At 43.4% G+C, this 14,052-nt stretch overlaps 1 pseudogene; it reads right to left on the bottom strand.

Annotated features, from left to right (window-relative positions):
- Positions 1–11,483: 11,483 nt before the first annotated feature.
- Positions 11,484–12,240, bottom strand: LOC148117410 (Y-box-binding protein 1 pseudogene; annotated as a pseudogene).
- Between the last annotated feature and the right edge of the window lie 1,812 nt (positions 12,241–14,052).

The following is a 14,052-nucleotide window of genomic DNA, read 5'->3' as shown; positions in this document are numbered from 1 at the left end:
GAATGTTTCAGTGCAGAATTCTACCAAATTATTAAAGGAAAGTTAAAAGCAATACTCCTCAAATTATTACAAAAACAAAAATAAAAGAAATATCTTGATATTTATTTTATTAGGCCACGGTCATCATGCAACCTAAATCACACAGAGTCAACAAATAATTACAGATCAATATTCTTCCTGAACATAGATGCAAAAATACTCAATAAGGTACTCAAAATCAGAATCTATAAAACATCAAAAAAAAATCATTCACCATGATCAAGTGGGCTTCATCCCAGAGATGCAGGGATCGTTAAACATATGAAAGTCTGTCAATGTAATCCACCATATAAAGAAACTGAAAGAAAATTTAAAACACACGATCATCTCACTAGATGCTGAAAAGAGCATTTGAGAAAAGCAAACACCTATATTGTTATTTTATTTACATTTTAATGAATAAAACTTGCACAAATAGTGCAGACACGAGGATCAACAGTAAAATGGAACCTAATGAAACTGAAAATCTCCTGTAAGGCAAAGGACTCTATCAATAAAACAAAACAACAGCCTACAAGTGGGGAGATATCTTCACTATGCCCACATCTCACAGAGTGCTGTTGTCCAAAATACAGAAAGAACTCTAGAGACCAGGTATCAATAGAACAAAACAAATAATCCATTTTTAAATAAAGTACATACCTAAACAGAGAATTCCCTGCAGAAAAGTCTCAATTGGCTGAGAATCACTAAGAAATGTTCAGCATCTTTTAGAGTTTTAGGCCTCTTCATCTTTCACCTTTTGGGATCCCGGCTGTGTGGGGTCTTGCCCTGGATGCATGCTTCCCTTTCTTCTTCAGTGGATCAGGCAGCTGTTGAATAACTCTAAGGCTTTCATCACAAACTTTGGCTCCAACATTAATTCCCCCATTGTCCCTTTCTCCTCAGACTGCACATACTGTATTGAGGTTTGTCCCTCTTGCTCCTTTTCTTTGCACACCTCCAAGGAGACAATAGAGATAACATGACAGAGTCAGCATTTGACTGTCTTGAAACCTTCTCCACCACGGAAATCCATCCACTGCTTTTAACTTACTCCAGGTGTGAACCTAAGAGGAGGGGAGAAAGTAGCTAATATATCCCAAGACTGGCCACTGTCCCACTTGAACCAGGCCTCCAAAATTGTCACAGCCCTCAGCACCACTGTCTTACAACTCCTGCTAGGATGGTCCATAATTCTTCCCTTCAGCATTCAACAGCTTTCCTTTACAAAATCCTAAAAGTGTCAGGTCTTATACAGCAACAGCCAACTTCTTGACACCAGGGTCTACACCACTTTCTTTTCTAATGCTGCAACAAGACACCAGAGCCAAGGCAACACTAAGAGTTTTACTGGCCTTGAAGTTCTAGAGGACCAGTGGTCCTGAGGGCAGAGCAAAGGAATGGCCTTGAGAATGGCTGAGGATTCACACCTCCAACCACCAGCAGGAGGTAATGAGCTCAATGACCAACCAAGGAATCTTTTAAAACCTTAATACTGGACTGTAGCATGGATTCTAGTTCGTCTTAATAAATAAAATCTGGAGTCAGATGATAGGGGCTAATGCTGAAGATCAGAGAAACATTACAGCCAGCAACTAGTAAGTTCTCAACTCTACCAATGCTCAGACTGGAAGGGCAATCCTGTTCTCAGACTGCATCTGTGTCCACCAAATCTTAGACTGTCCGAGCGCCTGTCTCTTTCAGCCTTAGATTCCTCACTCCACCCAGCCATACCATTCCTGTCTCTCCCTCCACAGTTCTTGCATTTAAGGGGTGGGATCCCCAGAGCTGAGATCACCTTTCTGTGAGTTCTGTTTCTTTTTTAGACAGACTCACTCTAGTGTAGCCCATGGTGGCCTTGTTCTAACAGAGATCCCACTGGATCTGTCTCCCAAGTCCTGGGCCTAAAGGAATGTGCAAATCCTTCCTGGGCCCTAATGTCTTAGTTCTGCACTCTGATCTTTAGGCAAAATTTATCTGTTAAGACATAAAAAAAATATCACTACACATGACCCAGGGACACACCTCCTCCATCAATGTTATACTTCCTAATCCTTTTGAAAAAGGTCTACCAACTGGGGACCAAGAACTGCAGGACTCTATGAATGCCATGCTCCTTCACACCACCTGAGGACACAACTTCTCCCTCATTGACTTTGAACTTCCTGAATATCCTGACCACTCATGAAATACTTTGCTTTTCCACAGGGAAATTTTACCTCGTGGGTTGTACTCAGCTTTGACTGGTAGTGTGGGTGTTGCTTGTGCCATTTTCTGTTACTAGGAACTTTCCATGCTGGGGTCCTTACTGATACAGAATTGAATCATTGTCCTGAAACCCACAGGCAACCACAACATGGTTGGGGACCAGTCTCTCCCAAATGAGGGGAAGTAAACACTCTCCTGGATAAGTTAGAAATCCAAGACACACCTCCCAATTGTTAGAAACAGACTGTAATGTCAGTGTTGCACAAAGGCACACACAAACAGAGTTCTCTCAGGTAGGCCAGTCCTTTGGAAAATGAGATGTGTCAGAACCTAATCCAGTCTAGAAACACACCGGACCAATATAGCAGCAGTACCTCAAACACACATTTTAACCCTGATGTACATGGTTAACCATACCTCATACTTGAATTCACAATCTGCCATGATTGTTTCCTTGGCACAGAGGGGAGTGGAGGCTCAGGAAGCATGAGTCCTCTCTGGGATTTGTTCACCTTTGTGGTTGCTGTTGTGTTTCTTTATTTCAATAACATTTCTCTGTGTGAGCACAGAGGGACAGTTTGAAAGATGTTCTTTATTACAGAATGCTTTCCATAGACGATTAAGGAAAGGCTTCTGTATAGCAGGATGTGTGTGTGCTACTGTGATACCATTGAGCTCCTTGCCTTGGAGTTGATAAGGTTTAAGAACATGGAGGACAGCAATATCAGGGGATGGTATTCTCAGTCCAGTTCTTGCTCCTGAAGTCCAAGTTCCTTGTAGTTGAACTCAGTGTGGTTTCCTTGAGAACGATGTCCTTGAGGGGAAAGTGAGGAGGAAGATCTGAACTCCCTGGTTGCTATGCCCAGACTCAGTTCATGGCAGAGCAAGAGCCATTCCATTAGACCCTCCTGGCAGTTCTTGGCTCTAGGAAGTTTGAAGCAAGAGGCCAAAAAACCACATTCAATTTTACCAAGAAAAGACACGGACCACTTTTCTAGAGCTCCTGGTACCCTCAAGTGCCTAGCCTCTCTCTGTCCTGCCAGCCTCAAGGCCACTGTGTGGGGCATACAGGTGGTATCCTTTGTTTACCCCTATCCTGGTCTCTAGTGTCTCCCATCTGACAGTTAGCTGTTTTACTGCATGTCCTGTGGTTTTCCTCCCAGATGCTAATACAATTGTGCTTTGACTTCCTTCTGAAAGTCTATCTGTCTGTCTATCTCTCTCTCTCTCTCTATCTATCTATCTATCTATCTATCTATCCATCTATCTATCATCTATCTAGCTAGCTAGGTATCCATCTATATCTATCTATCTATCTATCTCTCTCTCTCTCTCTCTCTATCTATCCATCCATCCATCTATCTATCCATCTATATCTGTCTATCTTTCCATCCCTCTATATCTATCTATCTATCTTTCTATCTATCTATCTATTATCTATTAACTATCTATGTGTAGATATAGATAATAAGGAGAGTCAGGACTCGAAAGAAGGAGCCCTTATTTTCCCAGAAACAGAAGACAATCTCTGTAGGAAAGCAAGCTGAGGATCAGAGCCCAGCTCTGTGACTTCTTGAATCACCACTGCTAGAGTCAGTGAAATTCCTGTGTGAGATCAGGAGTAATAAGGAAATGGTGTTCCTCACTCATGCTAGACACTCAGGACAAGAAGCCATCTGGTAGGACACTGAGTACCTCGGGAACAACTACAGGAAAGGATTTCCAACCTTCCTGTCTTCACATGCCAGACCATGTGGGCTGCAGAGACCAAGGCTCTCACTTGCCCCTCCCTGACACATCACCAAGTGGTACCTGATAGAGCCAGCTGAATCTGAAAAGTTCACTTTTCAGGTCAGAGGAGCTGTGCCAGCAATACTCCACACACCCACGGATTTCTGCTGTTCTCAACCCTGGCCAAAAGGCTGCTTTTGCAGGGGGTAGTGGTGAATGCAGGGAGTCATCCCTGGTCAAACTGAATGTGTTTATCATTCACCTGTCCTGCCTGCCTCAGGGTCTCTATTTCCTTCTGCGGACCCCACTTTTAGTCCAGATACTATTTCTTCATACAAGTATCTATAGAGAAAAGAACTTGCCATGGAGGACATTATTGTTACATCTGACTATATTAGTACCAAGATTTTCTCCTGTTAACACAATACAGTTCTCAGCAGGTCCAAATTCAAGCAACGAGGCCCTGAAGGTAATATTGTGTCTACACGCAGGACTGCGATTTAAATTAGAGCAGCAGTCACAAAATGGGAACCAGAACCTATGCAGCTTAAAGGAGTTCAGTTTGTACCAGGCCTTGCACAGAAGAGAAAAGCCAAAAGATCCACAAGTCTGAGAACGTGTGAAAGCTTGCTAGTAACCTGAGTGCTGATCACCCTCAGAAGGGAAGATTCTTTGGATGTTTGGTGTACCTGATGCAAAAGGGTTTCTGTGTTGCTAGTGGAAAGGACACTTGAGACAGAAAACAGGCTGGAACAATCTGAGATCCTGTCTCTGATAACAACATACCCTCCCCGTGACAACAGCCCAGTTTGTCACTGTTTGTAAAGCTGGTGCTGTGCACCAGTCATAGAGAAGCCAGGATTCTCCATGATGAAGGCACGAAAATGCTCATGATGACAATAAAACCACTGGAAAGACCCTCTCCCCTCTGTACGTTTACTGTAGAATGGTGGGACATGGTCACCGTGTTCTAAGCCCATGGCTGAATGTTAGTCAATGATGGTGAGGATTTACACTATAAGGCCCCAAGAGGCTACAAAGATGGGCCTGGCCCATAAAATAAAATGCAGAAGAAGGGAAGCGATCCACAAGAAGAAACACGTGGTATGCTTTCTACTATATAGCTGCACAGAAACAACATTGCTTATGGAATTGCACCCTACAGCATTCTAAGGAGGGAGATCTGAGGAGATGGCTGGACTTTCCAGATTTCATTATCAATTACTTCAACCGTCAGGTTTCACACCGTTAGGTGGAAGGGTGCCAGTCTGGTTTTGTCCAATTCCTTCTTCTGACTCCTGCCCCAGGAGGAAAACTCACCTATGGAAAAAACTTTGACCCAGGATTTGACTCGTCTGTCACTGAGAACAACACAGCAAAATGAAGCCTTGATGAAAGACAGAATGATTGCAGCAAAAATTTGGGGGGCATCTTGAATTCATATGCACTGTTTCATATTTATTGAGATACACATTGGATCATCCTTACATCCCTGGCTGGAGTCTGCTTGGCCATGGTGTCGGAACTAATTTAATGCATTGTTGAATTTTATTTATAAGAACTTTTGTACATTATTTTCATTAAGAGACTTTGTGCATACTCATGAGGGAAAGTGCTCTCAAATTTACTTTTGCTGTTGATGATTCCTTGTGCAGTTTGAGTATCAGGGTGATACTACTTTCAAGACCTGTGGTTGGTAGTGTTCCTTCCTTTCCATTTCATGGACTAATTTGAGCAGCAGTGCCCTCAGTCCTCTCATGGCCTGGTGGAACTCAGGTTGTCCTACCTGATCTTTAGCCTTTCAAAGTTGAAACGTTTTGTCATTTTTTACAGCTCCTTGATAGTCACTGATCTGTTCCTGTTGCCTATATCCACTTGGTTCCATTATGTTCAATCTAACGTATGTATACATGTATACAGTTCTTGTAGAACATTTGAGAGTGAAACGGAGGCCAACATGAGCATTGAAGTAGGGTTGGGATTGACATCATGAAAATAAGCCACTCAAGTATGCAATGCTCAAAGATCATAATAAATGTTACAAAACAAAAGAATTGTCTCTACCCTCAGCATGGGTCGCCATCTTGACCCCACACCCTGCTAGGTTCCATCTTCAGTGTGCTGACTGTTCACATTTTCCACCCACTTATTTCAGTGTTCCACATTCTGAGGGACTGTGTGCTTCCATTCAACTTTACAGCTGGATATTCTTATCCTAGCAGGATTCATCTGCTTTTAAAAATGTATAAACTCCTGTGTCATCAAGTCGAAGGTCTGTCCCTGCCCCACACTGCCTGCATCACTAGGGGAGCAGACGCTCCACCTCCCCATCTCACCAGAGTAGTGCTACCCAGTGGGTGTGGACATGGGTGAGCCTTGTCAGAGGACATGGGATTGGGAGAGCTGGCCCCGCCCCCTCGTCTGACAAGGGTAAGCAAGGGTGAGGGAAACATGCCCTTCCTTATAGTGCGAATTTTAATTGGTCTTAATAATAATACCCTGGTGTCAGATATTGGGGTAAAGTTGCCAGATCAGAGAGAAAAAGAGCAATTTACAGCCACCTCCTTCCTCGCCAACTCCTCATTCTGAAAGTCCTGTCTCCTCCTGCCTTATATTACTGTTTCCACCTTAGCGGTGCAGGGATTAAAGGCATGAGTTTCCACCCCCTGGCTCAATTTTTCGTTTACTTAGAATGGAGCAACCTCATGTAATCCAGGGTGGTGTTGAATTCTAAATCTTCCTGCTTCCTATTCAAAGGTGGTGGGATTAAAGGCATATGCCACACTGGTCTGGCCTCTATGGCTAACCAGTTGTTAATGCCGCCCTCTGATCTTTAAGCATGTTTTATCTGGTAGAGCACAAACAAGACTTCATCAAAATGATCCCTCAAACTTTCCATCTGCAGGAAACAAGAGTTGACCTGGCCCCTCAAGAGATGCAGCATTAGGGAGAGTCGCCCGTGCCCCCCTCCTGGGAAAGCAGTAGAGCTGACAGTGTTGCTGGGGGGGACAGGTGAGCAAATTCTGAGAATGTAATGGTGAGTGATCCGATCTGGCCCTTCATCTAAAATACAGTGTCATGGGCAAGGGACAAGAGCCCCCTCAGCACACCTTGAGGTCTGTGGAAGGTGGTGGAGCTGTCCATGTGGTCAGAAGACCCAAAGGGTTGGAGTTAGCCTTGCCTCTCACCAGCTGCAGCAGCCTGCAGAGTGAACCTTACTCATCGCCTGAGCAACACAGTAGAGCCGGCCCTGGTGGAATTGATTTGAGCGTGCTGGTCCTGGTAGTATAGGTTTGGGTGAGCTGGGCAGGAGCACAGAAGAAGAGGAGAAACAACCTCAAACCTTGCTGCTCACTGCATAAGGTGAGCTAGCCGGGGTGTTGCTGGAAAGCTCTCCCTTGTTTTGAGGATGAGGGAGATCTAGTAGTCTGACCAACCCAGCAACCACCCAGACCCCAAAACATGGCTAAGTATTGGCTCATCCCATCATCCACACCTTCTGTGATGTGCTGGAGCAGGTGAAAGAGCCAGGCCTGCAGACCCAAAGTTATAGGACCTTCATGACAAGGACAACAACAGAATATTCAAGAGGATCTCTAGGGAGAGCTGCTGTCTATGGTGTAGCAAAAACCAGAGCCCTGGGACCAGACCAATGACTCATTGCCTCCACACATGAAAGTGCATATGGACTAAAGGGTTGGCTGTGTGACTCACTGAGTCACTACAACTTTCACGATGATATTTTTCTTTCCTTTCTTTCTCAATTCTTTAATGTAAATTTTGTTTTCTTTTTTCCTGGTTGGGGGAGTTAGTAAGTGTAGCAGGGAAATTGGAAGGGACAGGGTTATGAGTGCGATTGGGATCCACGAAGCAAAACCTACAAGGCAAAATTAAAAATGGTACGTTGGGAACATAATACGATATTTGACCTCGACTTCTGTAACAAACCCATTTCATAACTACAATACTCCTGGAAATGAGCACATCCATCAGAACAGAGACGATTACGTAGCCATCTCTGTGGGAAGACAGATGCTTTTCCACTGGGACTAACACAACATACCTGTATGTTTTCATGCTGTTTAATCACCTAAACTCTTTTTATTCAATTTCCCAACTTTGTCAGATACCGCAAAGTGAAATAAAGTGTCTGCTAGACCCCCTAAACATACTACATTTACTTATCTATTTAAATATTTGTCAACATGTGTGTGTGTGTCTGTGTGTATGCCTTTTTTCATGTCTGTGGGCTTCTCATGGTGCACATGTACAAATTAGAGTAAAACACTTGGCAGATGTTTACCTTCTTAACAACATGTGGGTCCCTACCATCAAGCTGAGGTCGTTGTTGGAGACAAAAAGGATTTGTGACCAACAGCTTCAATTGTGTGTCATCTTGGAGACCCAAAGCTTCTTTTCCCAGCATCCCTCAGTGTTTGCCTAAGTACACTTCATCCTTGTCACCACCAGTCAATCCACGTTGCTCTCAGGTCAGCCATTCACATAGGCACTGGATGGGGGCCTGTTTGCAACCTTGAGAATTAATAGTTCTGAATATAGCCCATCAGCAGTGGACCAGACACTTAACCTCAGCACTTGGGTGGCAGAGGCAGATGGATCTCTGTGAGTATGAGGCCATTCTGATCTACAGAGTGAGTTTCAGATAGGCACATAAGGTACACAGAAAAACCCTATCTCAAAAAAGCAAAGAAAAATTAAATATGAATATCATCGTCTCCCAGCAACAAGAGTGGTGTGTCGAGTTTCTCACGATCAGTTCCTTTCTGACAACAAAATTACCTGGACGGACAGCAGCTTACTTTGAACCTTCTGCAAGCCTACCTACTGATTAGAATTTCTGTAATAGTGGAGAGCTTGGGACACTGCAGCTCAGAGCACATTTCATCTTGGGATATTTAGTCTCCCATGGTAGACATTCACAGACCAGCCCTGTGCCTGACCTCACATCCTTTGACTGGCCGATGACTTGGAAAGGTATTAACTAACTAATGGATGACAAAAATTTAGATTCTACCAGTGTTACTAGATGGCATCTCAGGCCCATAGCACAGAATTCCCCACTTTGTTGCAAATGTGGTTTAATTTCTTCCAAGGTATTTTAAAATGGCTTGGCTCTTGACTATCCTTTGTTCTGGCACTATAAAAACATGATGAGCTAGTGACCACTTTGTAACTTGGAAGTCACGAAAACCCGAATTTGATATCAAAGGCTACAATTACTCATATGTGGGTGTAGAATAAACTCGATCCTGTCACCTGGAAGGTGAGAGTTGTGCTTCTATATGGAGTGGCTTCTCCACCAGCCTCTGTGGTAGAGTTAGAAAGTAACCTCTTTTCTTCTTGTTGTGATTGAACTTTCCTTAAAAAATGAATTAAACATCAGAATCCTGATGGCTTCAGTTGTATGTATCTGTCTATTGTAATGTATATTTTCTACATTCTGAGTCATATTTCCCTCATATGTTCACTTTCTATGAATATGTTTTATCTTCACTGTTAGCAGTGAACAGCTCAGACTTATGGCCCTGCTTTCCACTTTGAGGATTAGGAGTAGCTTCCCTCAGCTATGAACTGCAAGTGCATCCATCTTTGATCTTGACTGCAAACTCTGGAGTAGCCCTGACCCTGGGACAGTGACTGAGTCATGAGCAGATAATACAAATAATCCTGGATGAAACCATACTCAAAGGAACTAACTGGTCAGATTTCCTGTTACTAAAGCTCTCACAGATTCAGTTGACAGCTTCTCTCCTTCCCAAACATGTCTTCTTCACTCAGGCACCTCTCTTGTTAACCTTGGATAAGGACTTTTGCTTTTGCCACGTCCAATTCAGAACAAGACACAATAATCTGAGTTGAGAGGTGGAAGTGAGAAGGAAATTTCTCACCCTGATCTCTGGAGAATTTGGAGAAGATGGGGAAAGATGTTCACTGAAGTCGCCACATTTAGACAGGAAGACCTTGTGCCTGCAGGCCTGTGACAGATGGTTGAAACACCAGTAGCTCCAGGTGCAATCTAGGCAGCTGCAGGACAAAGTTTTTCTACTGACAAAGGTGACTGTCTGGCTTGCCAAACCTCTTGCCTCAGGCCCTGCTTTCTGATTTGACCAATAGCAGACACCTCACCTGTCAGAGAACAGGGAACGGAAATGACCAAATGTCTTTCAAGACCAAATGATAATGCCTGACCACTGTTTGCAGTTCTGGGAAGGGTGACGCTGTTTTTAAAGACAACAGTCAACTGCCTAGAAGGTGGGTACAGAAGTAGAGATGCCGTAATTAACGAGTTTTGCTCCCAACCCCAAGACTCATGAAAGAAAACCTAGTTTGATAATTTCTCATGCACCATTCTGATAAAGAAATTAAAATGCATTCTGTAGACATGGACATGGGTGAAATTGATCACAGATGTTAAAGGCCGGGACACAATTCTTCTAACCAGATTCAGTGAGGAAATGTCTGTGACAGTTTTAGCATGACCTTAATAGCAAGCATTGATGGAGCTCCCCCAGGGAAAGCTGAGACCATCATTCCCAATGAATTTTCTCATTCCAGATAAAAACTGCTCAGAAGACCCCATCTAAGGAAAGAGTGGGGCAAATGAGTTCCTCTCTGGGAATTATTCATAGTTTAACAAAAGACGGCAAGTTGGTAAATGGGAGGGAACTGAAAGCAGCACAAACCAAGTAGTCTTTTCTTACTAAGAAGGAATGAGGAGCCCATATTGTGGCCTGTACCTCTGGCAGAAGCCTTCCACCCCCATTAGAGGTCAGGGCAGTTCCCTGAAAACCAGGCCAGCATCTCTGGTGGAAAATTCCCATTCTACAGAGTCCAGGCCGGCCCCCTGAACACCAGGTAAGATCTTCCCAACTTAGCTGGTGTCTCCCAAACTTAACCCCAACTGCCCATCTCTTTCTTGCTGCCATATCCTGGCCCAGAACTCTGGAAGAAACTTCCTATTCCACCAGAGGCCAGGCTAGCATCCTGAATCCAAGATAAGACTGCCTCACAATGCCCATTTTTGAGAACCTTATTCCAATTGCCATTCCTCTTCTACTGACCATACCCATGCCCACTCCTCTGGTGGAAGGCTTCCATCCCATCAAAGACCAGGGCAGCATCTTGGAAACCAGGTAATCTACCCCGCATTTCCCTACTGATGAGTGCCCAATATACCTGTTCCCCCTCACCTAGTGAACACATCCCGGCCCACACCTCCCCTGAAAGCCCCTCTTTCACCAGAGCCCAGGAAGCATCCTCAATAATACTGCTCCTGACATTGTCCACTCAGGCCCCTCCTAGCACTTATTGTCCCTCTCTCCTTATCAATATTTCTCTCTCTGCACCTCTGGAGGAGGCCATCCTCTCCATCAGACGCCAGGCCAGAATTCTGATACCCAGAAATCAGACCAGAATCCTGAACCTCAGTGTCTTCAGGTTTCTATTGCTCTGAAGAGACAGGTTTCTATTGCTCTGAAGAGACACCAAGACTACAGCAACTTTTATGAAGAAAAACATTGAATAGAGAGGTTCACTTGAGTCTTCTCTTCTTGATTTTTCTCATACTGTTCATTGCTGTGCTCTCTGGGCTGTTTTGGTGAGGAGGACCCTGTGGAACTGTGGTCTGTAATTGCAATACATATCCAGTCTCACTGATACATGTCTCTTGTTTGTACCCTGGTGGCCAGCATCGTCCATCACTTGTCTTTGCTGGTCTTGTTGAGCTTGGCGTTCATGAGGAATTCTGATTGCTCCTTCTTTCCCCCAGTCTCCCTATTCCCATAATTTTGCTGGGAATTCCGTGGAGAACCCCTACAACCTGGATAACATCTCTACTGGTTATGCTTTGGTGCATATTTACTGCCTTGAACTGGAACTCCACCAGGGCCTGTAACATTTGCTGCTCTGCACCCCCTTCTCCTTCAACAATATCAAACTCCACAGACTCTCCATCTCCTACACTGCGAAGGCACTTCTTGGGGTTATTTTTCTTTAGGGCAATCTGGTATACGAATATGTCTTCTTTGGTGTCATTTCTGTTGAAGAAACTGTAACCCTACTTTACGTGGAACCATTTTACTGTCTCCAAAACCTTCCTGAGATGAACTTCTCGTACTTGCCAGCCGGCACTGCTGATGTGAGATAGCCTGGGACGTCTCTGCCTGAGGTGATGGTCATAGAGCCAGGCTTGGTGTCTGCATCCCTGAGGATGGCATCAGGGGCAGGAGCTGGCTGCAGGGTCTTGGCCTCACTAATCATGGCTGTAATAGTGGTGACTCCAGTCAACAGGGACTGCTGTGTCTCCTGCAGTGGTGTACTGGTGACTAGGTCAGCAGCCTCGGTGGTGCTCTCAGAGCTCTCTAGGGCCCGCTCTCCACTCCCAGTGTCCGTTGACCTCAAGAAAATAATCTTAAAACCAACTTTGTGATGAGGATAAAAGCCCTTAAACAGAGAAGAAAGGCAGCCTTAATAAATCAAGAAAACACAACCACATATTTGGAGATTACCAGCAAATCCCTTCAAGAATGTCAAGAAATTTAAGAAAAAATATCAAACAGGAGAAGGAAACTATTTAAGACATGAAAATTGGAATATAAGCAATAAAGAAAACACTAACTGAGGTAATTCTGAAAATGGGAAATCTGTGTAAACAGATCGAAAATAGAGGTCCAAGAATCCCCAACAGAGTACAAGAAATGAAAGAGATAATCTCAGGTACAAAAATAAGAAAAAAAGAAATAGATTCATCCGTCAAAGAAAATATTAAATTTAAACAGCCACTAACACAACACATCCAGGAAATCTGTCACATCAAGAAGAGAGCAAACCTAAGAATGTTAGGGTTCGAATTAGAAGGATCTCAGCCCCAGAACCCGGAGAAAGTATTTTACATAATCATAGACAATTTCCCTGACCTAAAGTAGGATTTGCCTATAAAAATACAAGTACCTTTCAAAATACAAAAGGATGGATCAGAAAAGAATGTCCCCACTCTACCTAATAAGCAAACACTAAAGTTGCAGAATAAGGAACAAATATTTATAGCTCCAAGGGAAAAAGGCCAAGCAAAATATAAAGGCAGATATATAAGAATTATACCTGACTTCTCAATGGAGACTATGTAGACCAGAATTTTCTGGACAGATTTATTTCTGAGAATAAGAGACCACAGATGCCAGTACAGACTAATATACCCAGTAAAATTTTCAATTACCATAGATGGAGAAAATAAAATATTTCATGAGAAACTCAAATTTCAACAATTATCTTTCCATAAACCCAGTGATACAGATGGGACCAGAAGGAAAATTCCACCCAAGGAAGTTAAAAACACCCCTGTAAACATAAGCAATAGAAAATTTCACACGGGCAAAACCCATAGAAGGGGGATATACACACATATTCATATGAACGCATGCACGAGCACACACACACATACACACACACACACACACACACACACACATGCCACCGTGACCACCACCACCAACATAACAACAGGAAGAAATAGTCAGTGGTCATTAATATCTCTCTACATCAGTGTACTCAATTCCTCAATAAAAGGACACTGGCTAAAAGAATAGATGTGATACCAGAAGACATCATTCTGCTGCATACCAGAAACCCACAACATCAAAAGTAGATATTGCCTCAGAATAAAGGCTTGGGAAAAGCTTTTCCAATTAAATGGGGCTAACAAGCCAGTGGGTGTACCTATTCTTATAACTCACAAAAGAGATGTCAAAGAAATATTAATCAAAAGAGATGGTGAAGGACATTTCATATACCTTAAAGGAAGAATCAACCATGATGACATTGACCCAAATGAAGGGCACCTACATTTGTAAAAGAACATTGCTAAAGTTTAAATCACACATCAAATAGTGGGAAACTTCAACACACCACTCTCACCATTGGGCAGGTCTTTCAGACAGAAACTAAAGAGAGATATAATGGAACTAACAGATGTTATGACACAAATTCACCTACTGGATATATACAGAACATTTCACCCAAACTCAAAAGTATATTCCTTCTTCTCAGCACCTCATTGAGCTTTCTCCATAATCA

This window comes from Myodes glareolus, chromosome X, assembly GCF_982192425.1.
Source record: "Myodes glareolus chromosome X, mMyoGla1.1, whole genome shotgun sequence".
In the NCBI taxonomy this organism is placed as follows: domain Eukaryota; kingdom Metazoa; phylum Chordata; class Mammalia; order Rodentia; family Cricetidae; genus Myodes; species Myodes glareolus.
The sequence above is the reverse complement of the archived record's forward strand: the minus strand, read 5'-3'. Positions and strand labels throughout refer to the sequence as shown.